The 16141-nt window shown below is 43.4% G+C and overlaps 1 long non-coding RNA gene across 2 annotated transcripts in view; it reads left to right on the top strand.

Annotated features, from left to right (window-relative positions):
- The first annotated feature begins 13614 nt into the window (after positions 1–13614).
- The window catches only part of LOC131494985 (uncharacterized), a 191097-nt gene continuing 188570 nt past the window's right edge, over positions 13615–16141 (top strand). For both annotated transcript variants that reach the window (XR_009253699.1, XR_009253700.1), the window contains exons 1-2: positions 13615–13878; positions 14048–14147. This is a non-coding gene — a long non-coding RNA (uncharacterized LOC131494985). The remainder of the gene's footprint in view (positions 13879–14047; positions 14148–16141) is intronic.

Below are 16141 nucleotides of genomic sequence, written 5' to 3'. Positions count from 1 at the left end.
TTTATGGATCACTCAGTGAAGCATGACTTTTCATTAGATCAAATTCCATTTCTTCTAGATGAATTTCAGTCACTTTTAATTCCAAGTTTCATGTATGTATTCAAAAAGTGAAACCATTGATATTAATGTGGTGGCTTCTTTAGTAGCAGAAGAAATGTTTTTTGGTAAATGAGTCCTTTGCATTTAGATTAAAATAAGTTTTAAATGTTTAATCAAAGTATTCAATGAAGGACCAAAAAACTTCAGAATTGGAAATTTATAACAAATTGCAGCTATTGAAAACAAAGTTGCAAATAGGACAATAGTGAAATTTACCCTCACAAGGCAAAGGAGAAATTTAACAATTAAACATTGAAGCCTTAAATATTGTAGAAGTTTTAATTTAAAAAATCTATAATTGTGCTGATGCTTTGGAGAATTTTGACTTGTGCAGTCTTTTGACAAAACCCCTACTTTTAATTGGATGAATTTAGATTCTGTAGTGGAATGGAATGATAGCTAGAAGGCCTATAATTTTGCAACATTTATTAAAATATTTGTGAAAGAAATGTACTTTGACCTTAGGAAAGATGATAATATCCATGAAAATATTTTGTCTGAATTATTCATTTCAATGTAGAAATTACATATTTCAATGTAGAGAAAATTAGAACAGTGAATCTTTCTATTTAGCAGAATTTGTTCTCGGTTTACCAGGTATTTGAGCACCTGTAGAGAGTATTTTCCCAACTAAAAATATTGTTGTTCATAGAGGAGTCAATTGAAGATGTACACAATTTAAAATTTGTTAATCATAAAATACAACTTTGCAGAAAATTGCAGGCAACTTCATCAAATAAAACTTATAAGCCTGTAATAAAAAATACACTTCAAATTTTTTCAATGAGAAAGATATGACTAACTGATTACACAAATATATACTGAGAATGATTTTTTTTTTAGTCTTCAGATAATCGATATGAATACATTTTTTTTCTTAGTTTGCTTTAATATACATGGTCATTGGCTGTTTATTTTAAAGAAAGAATTTTACTTCAGAATATAACTATTATATAGGTCCACTCATATAATAAATTCAATTTGTCCATTAAAATAAATATTTCGAAGTGTATATAATTTTAATTTATTTTTATGTTCACTTTTACTTTCAAGAGTGTGTAGGTTTGGGAGATAAATCAGATGGTTAGCCAGCTATGATTTTTCTCATTGCCTGTAAGTCCTGGGCCATTGGCTGCCTATGACCTCTTTGCTAGTGACATGGACTTTAGTTTTTGTGTTGCTCTCCTTGACAAGCATTGATGGCCTTCCTGCTTCATGACTGCACTTGGGGGTTAGCTTCCTCCAACCACTTAATGCTACTCTTGATGAAACTAATTTGCTCATCTCAAGGAAGCCCTTAAATTCTCTTTTCTTAGACGTAGTACTACTTCATATTTCCTCTTCTGGAGGAGAACACACACACACACACACACACACACACGAACCTATCTCTTGACTTAGTTCCAATGACTATTTTTTTCTAACCAAAAATTATTTCCTTGAAAATCAAGTTTCTGCTAATTTTGGCATCTCTCTTTTCTGTATGAGTTGCTTTGCATCAAATCACTTGCAATTGCTTAAGTAACCCAGCAATTACCAGTTCTTTAAACCATGTGGAAGAAGTTTTATCTTTCCTTCCTGCTGAATATTTAAAATGTATTTAACAAAGTGAAGTAATTTTAAGAAAAAATTTCATACAATTCTAAAATGTGGTTTTCAGGAGATCTGGTCCAGTGAATTGATAGGTGAGGAGCCAATCATTGGAAAATGGTACAAGTTTACATAGATCTTTCATTTATTTATTTATTTATTTATTTATTTATTTTTTATAAAAATTTTTTTCAAACGTTTATTTATTTTTGATACAGAGAGAGACAGAGCATGAACGGGGGAGGGGTAGAGAGAGAGGGAGACACAGAATCGGAAGCAGGCTCCAGGCCCCAGAGCCCAAAGCTGGGCTCGAACTCACGGACCACGAGATCGTGACCTGAGCTGAAGTCGGACGCTTAACCGACTGAGCTACCCAGGCACCCCTAGATAGATCTTTTAGATAATGACTGATAGTAGTTGTTTGTTGACATAAATTTTAATAAGTAACTTCAGTGTCTTTTATAACATTTTATTTTATGAATAGGTATTTATTAAGAAAAATACTTTAAAATATAAGATCAAAAAATTTTTTTTCAGTTTATTTCTTTTGAAAGAGAGAGAGAGAGAGAGAGCACAAAATGGGGAGGGGCAGAGAGAGTGGGAGAAAGAGAATCCCAAGAAGGCCCCATGCTGTCAGCACAGACCCCCATGTAGGGCTGGAACCCATGAACTGTGAGATCCTGATCCGAGCTGAAACCAGGAGTCAGATGCCCAATGAGCTCAGCCACTCAGGCGCCCTATTAGTGATTTTTTTTTTAAACAAGGATTATTTCATTTAATCCTCAAAACAATCCTTTGAGGAGGGTGAAATTAGTATCCCTATTTGCAGAGAAAGAAGCCGAGATTTAGAGAAGCCAAGCTACTTCCTGAGTTTATGTGGGAAATTATGGAACTGAAATCTTGTCTCAGAGGTGTCTGATTCAACCACATGTTCTAACTACTACTTTATAACAAGATGATTAGGAGAAATCCAGAGGCAGCCGTAGCCAAAACCAGACCAAAAATCATGATCATCTTCAAGAATCAAACCAGGTAGCTTCTGTTTTTCTCTCTTCATTTACATCTCCCAATTTATTTCAGTTCCTTCTGCTCTTTTTTCAGCCTTTTTTAGGCACCTAATCATAGTCTTTTGCTGCTTTCTTTTAAAAGTTTCCTCCAACCTTGTTCTCCACCTGTATTTATTTTCTCTGGATAGTAGTGTGCCTTATGAATAAAAGTTTCTCAAACTGGAGGTCGAACAGAGGCATCAGTGAGAATTTTCAAATATGTGCTTTCATTTGTGATAATCTAACACCTCCTTGGTGATCTGGGTAATTGTCTTGTTACTGAAGTTATGACCATCCCTTCTCAGTGTCAGGCTTTTGTTAATGATGTTATAATGGCATCAGTGTCAAGTAGGTAAGAATATCTTTAATTGTCTAATAGAAAAAGAATGGAGGAAGATGGAATATGTAAATGATGTGTTGGAGCCAAGAGTTTGGACAGCAGCTGGTACAATGGAGGCTTCGTGGTGATTCAAGTAGAAAGTGGTAGGAGCTCTGCACGCTCAAGTTTCTCTAGCATAACTTTGCTGCTGTGACCAGCACTGCATTCCTGTTGTGTGTCATGAATTAGCTTCAGCAAAACAGTTCGATGTGTCACATGAGAGTATGGAATAATTTGGATTTTGTTAATATTTACATTTTCCATATTCAACATACATTTCCATATTTTAAGGTCTATTTTCCTACCTAATTATATGTTTGCACATATTTACGTTGCCTCAGAATAACACTAAATTGAGTCAGTACTGGGGATACGAGTGATTTTTTTCCTTTAAAAGGAGTCTGTGCATTGCTCATGTTTGGGAAGAACTGTAATAGATACTACTCAACTTCTTCCTTGTATCACAACATGTAATGCCTTCATCTCAATCCCTTGGGACTCCTTGCTGAGCACTTATGTGCTAATGGATTAATAAGCTGTTAGCCTTGAATCCTTTTGTAGATGATGCCTGACTATGGGCAGCTACTGGTGGTGGGGATTTGAGGGCCTCTTGTTGGACAAAGTAAGAGATCATTTTGGCTGGAGGGTCTCTGGACTATTTATGTTACACAGTACAGGCTGAATTTGCCTAAGAGTGAACTGTGGTCTGTGCAAAACTTTGACGCGTTCTGTAGAAGACAGGGTGACCAAGTCCTTATGAAGCTCCACGAATGGACACAGGCTTCATTTCCCTGGACCACCCAACATGAATATCTAGAAAGCTGGTCTGTGGCCTCCAGTGCAGGCACCACCCAGGCCCTGGTGTCAAATTGCCTGCTCCCTCTCAGCCGATCTTGGATATTGGATCTTCTCTTCACACAGCAGGACTTAGGGCTGGCAGATAATTTGGGGATTTTATTCTAAGTGAAATCCCCTTGTCTCAGGGGTACCGAGGGAAAAGTCCCTGTGGCTCAGGTCTTCTCGAGGGTCCTTCTTTTCTTCTAGGTGCAATCAGCAAGGGAATGAGTTTAAATTCTGTTGTCAGAGTCTCAGTGAGCAACAGTTCTGATATTCAAACACCACAAGCAAAGCAAAATAAAACATTCCCTATTTTATGTTATTATAACAATACACGTTTGTTGTAGGAGATAAAGAAAACACTGATGTGAAAGTAATAAAAGTTAAATCATCCATAATCCCATTTTCAGAGGCCATCTCTATAAATGTTTTGGTGTATATTCTTTGTTTCTAAATATGAAGTTAGATCTCATATGTTTCTGTTTTTCATTCATATATCCAGCACATACTGAATAGGAGACCCCTGTGTGCTCTTGGTCATAGCAGAGTGAGACACAGTCCTGGCTTCTCAGGAATTACAGTTCGGTAGAGGAGATAAAACATTTCCACAAATATCCAACGCTGATTTCCACAACTCCCAAAGCAGCCAGCATGATGCTCTCTGCAGGGTGGTCGGACACCCACCCATATCATGAACAAATAGTGTGCTGGGGGATATTGGCTTGCAGAGATCATCTGTGTGGCATGCGAGGGTCGGGGGTAGGGGGATTAATTTGCTGGGGCCGCCATAACAAAACACCACAGACTGGGTGGCTTAAACTATAGAAATTTGTTTTCTCACAGTTCTGCAGGCTAGAAGTTTGACATCAAGTTGTCAACAGGTTTCGTTTCTCCTGAGGCCTCTCTCCTTGGCTTGCAGGTGTCTGTCTTCTCATTGTGTCCTCACATTGCCTTTCCTCTGTGCTTGTACACCCCTGGTGTCTCTCTCTCTCTCTTCTTATAAGGACATAAGTCCTATTGGATGAGGGTCCCGCCCTTATGACCTAAATTAACCTTTATCACCTATGTAAAAACCCTATCTCCAAATATGGTTACATTCTGAGGTACTGGGGGTTGGAACTTCAACATATGAATTTGGGGGAACACAATTCAGCCCCTAACACGTGGGGCACTTTAAAAATTATTTATCTAATTATTCTAATAAACCAAGCCTGTGAATCTGCTACAAAGCTGACACAGTGAATATGGAGGGGGACAAGCACACATGGGGAGCCTGCCTACTTCCATCCCAAATATCTCCTCCATAGCCTCCTGCTTGCTCAGGGCTTCAACATTTGACTACAGGCCCTGAGCTGTAGGAAGCTATCAGTTTCTTAACATCTAGAAGATTCTCTGCAGGGGAACAGAGAAGTTGTTTCCTTAGAGATATACCAGCTTTAGTGCACAATCCATCCAGCTGTCCATCTGATTCTACGATTCCTGGGACTTTTCATCCATGTCCACCCACTGGCATTGCTTTATAGTGACACAGAGTCTTCCCAGCATATAAATTCTTCAGGGTAGTTTTCCTTAAAGTGACACCACCAAGATCGCCACAAGAATTTTTAAATTCTGGGATTTTATTTCAATTGATAATCTTTTTTTTTAAAATTTTTTTTCCCAACGTTTTTTATTTATTTTTGGGACAGAGAGAGACAGAGCATGGACGGGGGAGGGGCAGAGAGAGAGGGAGACACAGAATCGGAAACAGGCTCCAGGCTCCGAGCCATCAGCCCAGAGCCTGACGCGGGGCTCGAACTCACGGACCGCGAGATCGTGACCTGGCTGAAGTCGGACGCTTAACCGACTGCGCCACCCAGGCGCCCCTCAATTGATAATCTTAATGCAGAGAACATTGGTTTTGATTTTTTTAATTCTACAAGAGCAGAAAATATAAATGTATGCTTGATTTTATGTTTGTAACTATTTTTACCAATATTTATTTATTAATTTATTAATTTTATTTTTCACTTTTCAGAGAGAGAGACAACAGAGCATGAGTGGGGGAGGGGCAGAGAGAGAGGGAGACACAGAATCAGAAGCAGGCTCTAGGCTCTAAGCTGGATGTGGGGCTTGAACTCATGAACCGTGAGATCACGACCGGAGCTGAAGTTGGATACTTAACTGACTGAGCCACCCAGGCACCACTATTTTTACTACTTTAGAGATAATTAAAACATAATTTAAATTGTCATGGGATAGGTATGGAGCAAGAGAATGTCCCCCTCCACCCTTAAAAGGAATCTATCTGTGCATCGTTGAAATTTGAGCACCACTTGAAGGGGGCCGCAGTAGAGAATGGAGCAGGGCTGGCACCTGTGTTAGTTTGCTAGGCCTGCTGTAGAAAGTACCACAGGCTAGGCGCAACAGAAATTGATTGTCTCACAGTCTGCAGGTTAGAAGTCTGAAATAAAAGTATCTGTAGGGTTGATTCCTTCTGAGAGATGTGAGGGAAGTCTCTGTTCCAGGCCTCTCTGTTTAGCTTGTAGATGGTAGTCTTCCCTCCACATCTCTTTGCACTGTTCCCTTCAAGTGTGTCCAAATTCCCCTTCTTACAAGGACATGTATTGAAGAAGGGTTCGCCCTAATGGCCTCATTTAACTTGATTACCTCTGTAAAGACCCTATCCCCAAATAAGGTCACATTCTGGGGTACTGGGAATTGGGACTCTAATCTGTGACTTTTTAGGGGGGACACAATTCAGCCCATAACAGCATCATTCCCCTGAAGTTTGGTTCCATGTCTTTTGCCCAGAGTTTCTTCTACTAAGAGGCACAACCAGCAATGGGGTGACATTTTTTTCCTGGGCCAGGGTGCCATGAAGTGGCACACTCTGGGCAAGTGCCTCCGTCACTGCAGCTACAAGCACCATGCCTCTCAGCCTCCCACCTCTCCATTCAGGAATGATCTTGGCAGTTCCAGGGTAATCTGCCGCATGTTCCCATGGAACCCATGGTCTGTGGGGCCACCACCAATGCCTCTACTGTAGCTCCCCTCACGTGGTTGGCAAGTCAGGAGTGTTAAAAGGAGTGGTTGGCAAGGCAGGCTCTTATTCCCTCCTTTGGAGGGCATAGTCCAACCCCACTTTCTTAGGAATTCTATTTTCCAGGAAAGCGATGGATTGTCTTAATTTCCTCTAGGTAAACTGATATAGTTAACTTTTAGTTCAACAAGTATTTGTTGGGTTCCTACTTAAAAAAAAAAAAGAGTATTTAGTGATCACTCCCCCCAAAACATGTTAGAGGAGTGGGTATCCTTACCACGTATATTATTATCTCTATTTTACAGGCAAGTAATCTGAGGTGAAAGCCTCAGATTTTATGCAAAGTATAATTAAGATCATTCTCCCTTACTTCCCCTGCTCACCATGCTTTTTTAGTTTAGACTGATCTGTAGTGTCATTTTCCAAAGCCCTTAACAAAGAGTCCAGACATCTTGCCCGGGATGCTATCTGCTCTCATAGTAAGAGGGGTCTCCCTGAACTGACTTCTTTGCCCTTTGCTTCAAGTTCTTTGTAACTGACTTACCTTTGGAAGGTCCTCAGGCCCTTTTCCTTTCTTGGCAAAACTTGTATCATCCTTCCCTTTCATCCCAGCTTGAATGTCCCTGACTCCCCCAGTCAGATGCTTATTCCTTTATTTTTCCTTGGCCTCTAAATTCTCAACTGTGACTAGGATCATGGGGTTTTTGAATTGGTTTATGTCAGTATCTTCCACTAGACTGTTTCATTTTTCAAGCAAGGACTATCTTTACGTTTTTGTATTCTCCATGTCCAGGATAGTTTGCTGAATGGTCAGTTTCTCCTGTCTGAAATCATCCTGCTTTCTGATTCTAAGCTTCTTTAAACTCCTTGTCTTTTCTTTCTACCTGCCCTCCCACATTCTCACATCTGATTCCCTGAGCTCACTTCTGCTAGCTCGTATCTCCTAACTTCCTCTTCCTCTTGCTTGCCCAGTAATTCCTATATAGGCACCATTAAATTTGGTGTTTCCTTAGGAAAAATTTGGTGTATCCTTAGGATAAATTTGCTTTTTATTGTCTTATAAGAAGGCAGGGGTTGCATTTCAAAACAGTATTAAATTGTGGAGGAGGATGTGCTTCGTAAATCCCTGTCACAAATCCAAGTTTCATGTGAGGGAGGGGCTGTCATTCTGAAGGTCCTGTATAAATGACTTAGGTGGGAATTGGGCCCATGGTTTCTTATTAACTGTATTTCTAGGCAAAGTAAGGGGCCTAGAAGTGTTCCAAGACTGGAGAAGTGTTCTCACGTCAAGAAGCGTACCTGTTTTATTCTGTGCTCTGCCCCCTCTCAGCACACATGAGGTAGGAATTTTATGTGAGGGAGTACTGACCTGAACACCCCCCGCACTGTTTGTGCTGTTGCCCTGGACACTGGGACAACTGTCTTTCGCAATCAGCTCACCTGCTGAGTAACAGGCTGGAACATCAGGCAGCATTTCCTTCCTCTGAAAATTAGCTGTGGTTCTGGTCAGGAAGGCTGGAGTTTCTACCCTTCTCTTGGTCCTTAAAATGAAAGACTATCTGACAGAAACAGATTATTGGAAACGCGGAAAATATCCATGCCCTTTGCCCTGAACGCAGAGGAGCAGGTAGGCATGATCTTCATGGTGTAGAAACTGGATAGGGACACCATTCTAGGAGCCTGGACAGTCCCAGGCTGGGGACATCATCATTAGACCTGGCACTTTCTCACACCTCCCTCCCTCCCAAGACATTTCTCCATCAATATTAACTAATTCCAGGAAAGTTCCTGCCTTTGGAGAGGAAACCCAGAGTACAATGACCACTTCTTCTTTAGGGTGATTGTTGCAATCAATAAAGTGTGATGAGACCTTGCAGGCATTTTTGCTGCGGGAGTGGTGGGTGGAGGCAGGGGTGCGAGTGTCTGGGCAGTGGAGAACCTGCAGGCATTGCTGTTTAGGTCATCTTTTCTGCTGGAACTCCCAAGTGGAGGCTGGAGGGCATGAAGTGTCCCAGGGAGCATAGATCCAGCAGGAAGGAAACCTCCACTTCCTGGGGACACTCAGAGCACCTGGTATTTCTAGACAGTTTGGCTTGGGTGTGGCCAGACTCCCCAAATACCCTTACTTTAGTGCTTCTAATGGCAGAAGACCATGGAGATACGCCCTGGGGGTCTCCAACCGAAGAGCAAATTTTCTTTCAAGGCTTATGTTTGGTTTGTGTGTGTTTTCTTGTTAATTTTTAAGATATGCTGAAACAATCCCAACATTACATTGCATTACACACATTACACACATACCACATTGCATTACAGTGCAAATTAACTGCTTTCCTCTGAAACATATAAAGTCAACTGGCTATATATTTTTTTTCAAAAGCAAACTATATTTTATTAACCTTTTTTGACTTTAACAACCAATGTAATGAAAGTTTCACAACAGTATTGTTTTGTGTGTGTGTAGTGAGAATTAAAAAATGTTTTATTATTTTTACTTGGCTATTTTACTTTTTTCAGTTTTATTGAGATATGATTGACATATAACGTGGTATCAGTTTAAGGTGTACAACACAATGATTTGATATATGCATACATTGCAAGATGATCACCACGATAAGCTTAGTTAACATCCATCACTTCACATAGTTTCCATTTTTTTCTTGTGATTAGGACTTGAAGATTCTTTCTCTCCCTTATATATTTGTATTCTATGAAGATATCACCTTGATAATAGCGGTAGCTTCTGACAAAGGCACTGATAATTGAAAGGGAGGGAATGGTACTTTTATTTTTTAATGAATAACTTCTGTATTGCTTGATTTTTTTTCACAGTGAGAGTATATGCATACATTACTAGTTTGTTTTAAAAATAAATGAAAAAGGGTTCTCTTGGCCTTAGCACCATCTTCTTGGACACCTCTGTGCCATGAGAGCCAAATGGAGGAAGAAGCAAATGTGCAGACTGAAGTGAAAAAGAAGAAAGATGGGGCAGAAGTCTAAGTAAATTGCTAGCTTGTGCACCCATGGAAGCCAGCAGAAATAAGGAAAGCCAGAGGGACAAATTGTTGGACTGCATGCCTACTTTCTAGAACTTGATTCAATGCATCTAGAACATCCATCCACCTTTGAGAGATCCACCTTTCTCATACTAAAAGAGTCCATTTTGGTCCTTTACCTTGAACCTGTGACTCTCAGGACTAATTCTATTTTCATTTGTGGCTGAATGTAACCCACGTACAACAAATCATCTCTTTGACTGTCTTAGCTGAAGGAAAAAAAAAAAGTAAACAAAAAGGTAAAAATAGTAAAGAAGAACATTTTAAAAGAGTAAGTCTCTGGCATCGTCCCCCCCCCCCCACAAAGACATTACCGTATAAAACCCAAAAGACTCATCCAATCAGGAAACTCACATGGATACATGACTGCCATCTGCAAACCCCACCCTAGTTTCGCCAACTGACCCAGTAGTGTCTTTTACCTCAAAAGGATCCAGCCTGCCTTCTCACTGTGGCTCTGCCCCCTCACCCTGCATGGATACCTATCTTGCTATAAGGGGCCAAGCTACATTAGGACTGAGTTATTTAGGAAGGGAAGAGCAAGAGGAAGAATGAATATATATATATATATATATATATATACATATATATATATACATATATACATGTATATATACATATACATATATACATGATTTATATTTTACTTTACATCTAAAAATAAATTATACAGATTAGATGTTTTATATAACATATATAATTTATATTATTGTTTGATACAACACACTCAAAGAGACCTCAGGCTTTAACTGAAATATTTGAGTGAATTTTGCCTCCACTGAGCAGGTGCCCCTTCAAGGCAAGCTGACAGGTGCTTGTGTGTCAGGCTCCTGAGCCAGGGCACATGGCACTCGCCCCTAGAAAGGCCCTTTAGAGCACTGAACAGACTGGACATGTGCATGTAGTGGGCTCTGGAGTCAGGCTGCCTGGGTTTATATCCAGGCCTGCCACCCACAGCTGTGGGAACTCTCTAAGCCTCTGTAAAGGGAGGGAGTAAAGGAAAGAACTACATTATAGCACTGTTTGCAGCACTGCAGGAGCTGAGGTACTTTAAGCACTTAGCCCAGTGCCTGGAACATGGTAAACACCCAATAAGTGTTTGCTCTGATTAATACACCTGTATTTATCTTAATGTAATGAAGTCTACCACGCCCCGCTGGAGGGCTTAGGGAGATATGTAGGTTTAGCCTGTGGCTTCAGGTAGACCTTGGCACACAGCCCTGGGCAACTGCAAGTGAGTTTCTCCAGTTTCTGAAGCCAGGATGGCTTTCCGCCCTTCCTCTCCTCCCGCTAGAGGAATAGAGAGTAAACAGCCAGAGCATCCAGGCATTCCTTCTCTTGCCCACTTCCTACTTCTTCCCCTAATCTCCACCTCTCCCCACATCCTGAGGAAGAACAAAGTAGCAACAGATGAGGGAAGTGAGACAGGGCCAGGCTGAATGCACTCAACAGCACCCGCTCCCCAAGCTTGCCCAAGGCAGCATGATGATGGCTCAGAGCCTGGCCAGGGCCCTAGAGAGCCCAGATGACAGATAGCTTTGGCTTTGTTTTGGTTTCTTTATGTTGTGGCAAGAGGGAGGACCCTGAGGTGGAAAATGACCCCCCTGCCCCAGCCTCCAGTCCCTACCCCTCTGTCCTGGGATGGTGGTTTCTCCAGACAGTAGGAAAAGAAAGCTCCCTCCCTGCTCCCAGCCTGCTTCCAGACTGGCCACCTGCTCATTCTACAGGGTAGGTCTCTCTGGGACTTTTCATGACAAACAGTCTCCTGGGTTGTTTGGGGATGTGGGGTGTGTGTGAGACACTGGGGAGCCTGCTTTCCTGATGAGGTCACTGTTCCTTGAGTTATTACCTTGCTTTCCTTGGCCTGAGCCAGCAGCAGGAATGCCTTGGAGCAGTGTTTGTTTGTGAAACATCAAATCCCTGCCTAGTTACATCCAAGCAGGCCAGCTTGCCTCCAGACCCTGATCCCTCAGTAGGTCTTCAGTCTTTAGTCCTGTGGGTACAGGTGTCTGTTACCTGCCTTGGAACAAAAGGGCTGGAACATGGTTGGGGCAGGATGGGCAGGGGCCAGCTTCCTTCCTGGAGCGGGAGCATGTGGGCAGGGCCTGTGGTCCCCTGGGCCAATGTACTTTGTAGGTTTCATTTGCAGGCTAATTTCGCTGGTAGGGAATATGGGCAAGAGGCCAGGGCAGCATTTGGCAGCAAGGGGACATCTAGAGAGGGAAAGCCGTTTGAATTCACAGTGAAGTCACCCAAGTTGTCACTGCCCTTCACTTCCTGCCTGTGAGCCGATGGCCGTTGGCCTGTGCTGACCTGGCTGAGGCACAGCCACCGGGCTGCAAGCACTGGCCCCACAGGCCATGTCGAGGGAGCAGGTAGCCTGGGCCCCTGCCAGCCTGGAGCTCCTGGCTGCCAGCTGCTGGTGGGCCTGGCCCCGCAGTCTGGCCCCAGGCTCTGAACATGATTCTATTTTAGGTTGCTGACTAGCTCTTCAGCCCTCTTTCCTGTCTTGAGCTTCCTGAGTCACTTCTCACTCCCAGCTCTCTTTCTTTCTGAATGGAGTGGATTAGCATAACACCATATGTTAGAAGAGCAATTCACAATTTATAAAGCCTTTTTATGCACCAGCTCTCTTCTGGTCTTTCATCAGCCTGTGAGGTCCACCGGGCAGGTAATTTAATCTATGTTTCACAGATGAGCAACAATGGAGGCTCAAAGAAACTCAGGCAGCTTGATCAAGACACCCATGCACACAGGCACACTGCAAGTCAGTGTGGAGTTGAGTCTTAAGAACTAGGCTTCCTGTCTTGAGTCTGGTGTTCATCCCTACCACTCTACCTGTCCAGGTGTGTCCAGGATACAGGGCACTGGCAAATGAGACACTGCAGGACCACCTGTGGTGGCCATTTCTTTTCTTCTTGATGGAGGAAGTTTGCTTCTGAGGAGCACTGCACTTTGGATCCAAGGTATTTAAAATGCTGGTGGGGGATAAGCAGGACTATAGACAAAGTAGAGAAAGTAGCCTGAATTTGCTCCCCCATGAGGGGCCCTTTCTAGACGCTCACTCCTTTCTCATCACTTTACCCATTCCTTTCACCTTACCTCCAGGTTCCTAAGAAAACCTCTTCTCCCTTCCTTCACTCTCCTAAGGCATAAATGATTGATTACAGTTTAAAGGGCTATTGCTCCAGACCTCAGCTTACCTTACAATTATGTAGTTTATGCCTCAACTTACAAGAAAAGCATATTCAAACCCATGGTCTTGTGAAAATGAATTAAAGAAAGCATCACCAAAATGGAGTCAGGAGGTTCAGGAGGGGAGGCTCTCACACCCTTCCACTTCTCTTCAATTGCAAATTCAATAGGAAAAGGTGGATTTTGCTTGTGGATACCACTTCACTACAACAGCAGGAGGAAGGAAAGCTTTCTTCTCCCCTTGGTAACAGCCCAGCCAATGAGGGACAGTGATAACTCAGCCAATGAGAAGCCACTATACTTCAAACTCCCAGTTTATTCCAATGGGCTTGCTGTTTATAACAGCCGCCTTCTATAAAAGAGCGTTCCTTTCCTTTGTTCCCTAAACTTGCTTGTGGTGTTCACATAGCTTCCGTGTCCCAGTTTGTAGTTCTCTGCTATTCCTTAATAAACGCATTTTTGCTGGTTAAAGAACCGGAAGTTTTATTTTTAAGGTTATTAGTCTCCAAGAGAAAGTATAAATTTTTAGCGACTGGCATAGCCTGAGCAGACAACTAGCGAGAACAAACGGCGGCTAGAGCACGGAGTGGGTGTTGAAGCCTCTGTCACCCCCTCCGTAGCACCAGGCACCACCTCAGCTGCTGATCCATGGGGAAGGTTTGCAAGAATCCCAGGAGGGGGCTGGGCAACCAGGGCAAGTGTGGCGCCTTGGGGAGCTCTGGGCATTGGCCATTGCCAGCTAGTGGGCAAGCGCTCTGATATTTCCACACTTGTACCACCATACTTGGGGGCACCATTGTATATTAATGCCAATTGTCTTGTTCAGTCTTTTCTAGGATATTTGGAGGAAGATACTACATTTTCTTTTCAAAGACTGAGGAAACGATATCCATGAGGTTCAACAGCTTCTCAAGCTCTCACAGCTGGTGAGTTTCTGGCAGTTGGGTAAGTTTAGAGCATGGGGTATCCAAGATGGGAGGCTCTTTGTGAGACAGAGGAGATGGGAGCCCTGGGCTGGCAGAGGGCACCACACGGGCTCTAACCCCAGATGTCAAGGAGCAGATTGTGGGGAAACAACAGAAAGACAAGGTGTGTGTGTGTGTGTGTGTGTGTGTGTGTGTGTGTGTGTGTGTGTTTTGATGCTGGCTGGGAAGATGAAGGGGGGTGGAGGTGGGCAGACATGGGAGACATTGTTGGCTTTGCTTCTTGCCCTATATGGGAAGATTGTCACCCAGAGAATGTGATCACATTTGGAGCATTAGCTGTGGCATTTGATTTTAGAAATAGCTGTGTCTTGTTCATCAGGGGCTGCTGATTAACTCCTGATGCCCACCCCCACCCCCTCCCCCACTCCCTGCAATTGCTAAGCTGCGTAGAATCCTGAGCTCTGTGGATTGTGATGCGAGCAAAAACCTGGTTCATGTTGGAGTAGGGCCTCTCTTTGAAGAATTGCTGGGGCCTAGGTTGTCAAAGATTAGGAAACTCAATTTGCCCCTCTGTGGATGGAGTCTGAAATGCTGATCAGCACTTGCCCAGAATTCTAGGTACCACCCCCCAGCCCTGCTATTTCAGGTGCTAGATGGGGTCCAGATTCCTCCTCCCCTCCCCATTCTTCCTGGAAAAGCACATATGCTTCTTAGGGTATCAGGTAAAGGCCTGGCTGCTTGCCCCCCTGGGAGGAGAGTTTAGCCTCATGACAACCTGTGCTCCAGTGGCTCTGCCCAGGACTCGAGATTCATGAGGTCTCTAGGAGCACCAGGAGTGTGGGAAGGACTTATGATGTGAAATGCTATGAGTCTATCTACTTGGTTTTCCCACAGATCCTGACTAGGGGCTAGGAACCAGGTTGACACGGGTCCTGTCAGTGAACAAGTCCCATGTGAGGTTTCTTCTGCTGCCACTCCCTTGATAGCACATGGCCTTTCCCCAAACTACATGCTCCCTCCCAACAAAGGATGTTAATAGGTGTGAGTCTTGTGTCAGGTCCAAAGTGACCAAAAAACCCCCAAAATAAAAAACTTTGTTTCTAGGCACGTGACCTGTCTGCAAAATGAAGTTTTTCTTCCTCTGCACTTTGGCAATGCATTCACCACCAGCCTCTCAACAGAGGCTGACATTTCTTATATTAAAAACTACATGCAATTCCTAAGAATTAGAATCCTTAGGCGAGTTATCTTTGTGTGTTTTTCCTTGCTTGTCCCTAGGTCTCTGCCAATTTAGAGTCAGAGACGACACATCACATGATTCCTTTTAAAATTGGGCTCTGGCTGCTGCTGCTCTGCCTGCCCACTGCCCATCTGCCTGCTCTGAAGGCAACCCAAGTGTTGGGAGGGGTGGGGGGACTTCCAGAGAGCACACAAGTAAGAACTGAAATATTTGACTGGACTTGGTCCTAACAGAGGCGATTTTATTACCCTAAATGTCCTGGAAACCCTGTTGCCTCTGGCACAGGAAGGCTCCGGGCTCCGTCATCCTGGACAGCAGTCTGCAGCTGGCCCCGGCGTCCTGCAAGTGGCTGCAACGTGAGTCACGGGGCAGTCTCCAGCGAGGCTGAACGTGAGGTGGGCACAGAGGAGAAAGGCTCTTCTTCCCTCGCCTCAGGGGAGAGAGAGACCAGCAGGCTGGGATGGCCACTGGCCCCCCTGGACTTTGTGGTGGGACTGAGGGCTCAAGATCAGGGAGGAGGGTGAGCCCAGAGAGGATGGGTCATGCCAGGCCAAGCCCTGTCAGAAATGGCCCTAGTGTTGACTGTTGGGCAGGGCCTGTAATATCAAAACCAGACACTGCCTTAGGATGGAAAGAACACTCTGGATTCTTTCTCACAATCCTTTTCATTTAGGTAAAGGAGCAGTGAGGTCCAGATTCATAATTCTTTCCCTTGGTGAAAGCTTCTCAGTCTATGAGGGAGCCTCATACTCTT

The sequence above is a fragment of the Neofelis nebulosa genome, chromosome 14 (genome assembly GCF_028018385.1).
Source record: "Neofelis nebulosa isolate mNeoNeb1 chromosome 14, mNeoNeb1.pri, whole genome shotgun sequence".
Taxonomy (NCBI): Eukaryota; Metazoa; Chordata; class Mammalia; order Carnivora; family Felidae; genus Neofelis; species Neofelis nebulosa.
This window is presented reverse-complemented; position numbering and strand designations above follow the sequence as displayed.